Source organism: Stigmatopora argus, chromosome 14 (genome assembly GCF_051989625.1).
Source record: "Stigmatopora argus isolate UIUO_Sarg chromosome 14, RoL_Sarg_1.0, whole genome shotgun sequence".
Classification (NCBI taxonomy): Eukaryota; Metazoa; Chordata; class Actinopteri; order Syngnathiformes; family Syngnathidae; genus Stigmatopora; species Stigmatopora argus.
Genome location: NC_135400.1, coordinates 9,904,743 through 9,907,101, shown reverse-complemented (window position 1 = coordinate 9,907,101; position 2,359 = coordinate 9,904,743).

Sequence of the window (2,359 nt, the reverse complement as noted above, 5' to 3'; positions counted from 1 at the left end):
TACACAGAAAAAATAATGGTCTGTTTTTACAATTCTTTTGTCAGACAGTAAATCCACTTATATATTTTTGCATTTTGCTCATCGTATGATTTCAAATGAAACAAATTTATTAGTATAGAAGACAATCAATGGTTACAAGTGTGTTCATTTTCCTCATTTTGTAAATAATAGATTCTTAACCCATTTAAATCACATGCAACTAATATAAATATATGTATCCACGATTAAAAGTTCTATTTGAAATTATACTAAATGGCAGTCCAACCTTACAACAAAGTGATGCATTTGTGAGGATATTGTTGCATCAAATCTCCCCATTATCAGATGCATTTGTGAGAATATTTTTGAGACAAATCTCTCCCTATAATTTCTCTCTTTATGTATAATATTTGCAGGTGCCTGCGTCACTGACTCCATTTTGTATGTTTGCAAGTAAAGCTGATGTTTTGTGATGCGACCACTAGATGCAGCTGCAAACACAAACAAACTCATGCCTGCATTGGTGTTCTCCAGGTGCTTACCATCCTAAATCATCCAAACAATTCTGGTCTCCTACCCATATACCACTTCACCAGCAGACCCAAGTGAGGAAAAAAAGGCTAAAAGTATTAATGGATTCCAACTAAAGGTAGTAATATTTTTCTATTTCACCATTTTCTTTCATTATATTTCAAATTTTGAATGACAAAATACAAAGAAAAGCTCAGACCATGGATTTAAGTGTTCAAATTGCAGTGCCAAATGGCATGAAATCATAATTTACAGATTAGATTAAACTGGTATTACTGCAAGATTATACATATAGGCTCTCTGTGCATCACCAGAAAGACGTACCAAATTTACTTTAAGCACATTACATAGTTTGTTTTATTTGTTCGTTTTGTGGTTAAGGATTATGAGGCGTTAGCATGAGACCAGGGGTGTGGAAACTATTCCACGGGTTTTCATTGCAACCCATCAAGAGGACATCTTTTCACCAATCTAGTGTCCGACAAGAGTAATCAGTGGATTGCAGTGAGGTGCTTCCTGTTTCCGTAGAAACCTCATTGGTTAACCTGTCTGTGTTGAATCAGTTGGAACAACCACATGAACCCACAGTGGCCCCTGAGGACCAGTTTGCCCACCCCTGCTTTAGACTATACGAAGGACTAACCTTTAAATTACTAGAATGAAAGTTATGTGGCTTCAGAAAGCAAAGCATTGCAGTAGCATTCTGCTCAAACCAATTTATTATAGTATTTAATATCAAATGCTCATTTTATTGGACTGTTTTTCTTTTAACATACTCTCAGTAGATCCAAATGTGTGCATTTTGTATAATTTTAATGGTACGTATTTAATCCAATGACTCCAAGGTTGAACTTTCAAGCCCTTCTAGGTTTTTTAAGCAATTGCGCAGATTTACCTCAGATTCCATAATCTATGTTTAGCAATTACACATTGAATTTTGATATAAACGCTGGAAACTATACAGTACACACTGACAGCTCTGCTTAAAACCCACTAATGAAGGAAATTGTCCACATTTTGATATAAATGGGTGTAATGTTCCATGTAATGTGAATGCAGAAGAATTGTGAGCCTTTGAGTGTGTTCATTTCCTGTTTTAATGTGTTCAAATGGTAGTTTGGGGAAGGAAGATACACACGAAATGCAATAACGGCAAAACCAGTAAAGAGAGACACTTTCTAATAACTGTATTTGTTTGTTTTTTATTTAGGGGATTACTGAATAAAAAAAACCTTTTGTGCCATACTAATTTAATTATGAAATTACAATTCAACTGCATTTTTTAATCATGAATTACTTTTAAAAACAAATTCTTGTGGTTCACACACTTGGGATTGTGATATCAGAACAAAGGCATTTGTAACTGGATTCTATTAAAAATGATTACAATTTCTTTGTTTCAAGCATGAACCATCTTAAACACACTTCAAGATGTCCGCTGTGGGTAATCTGCTTAAAAGGACTTTGGCTATTTCCATTTCAAATTGTGCTAGAAACATACTAACAGAATGGGTAATTTAAGGGGAACAAAGTGGATTACTGACGAATTAGGACCAAATGGTTAAAATAGTGTAGAAAGGTAAATAAGTATGGTAACCTAACAATGCTAGGCTCCATGCGCTAATAGCAGCAAGCTAGCACCAGTGGACATCTACACACCACGCTTTTGAAGCGAAGTTAAAACATAAATGTTTGAGGTAGAAAATACATATAAGACTTAAAATGTTAGCCTCCACGAGCTAGCAGCAGTGGGCAAACCACATATGCCGCAGATTTTTGTTGCAAAGTTAATGCAGTAACAGCAACAAGCTAGCAGCAGGGACAAACCACCCATGCTGCAGGCTTTTTT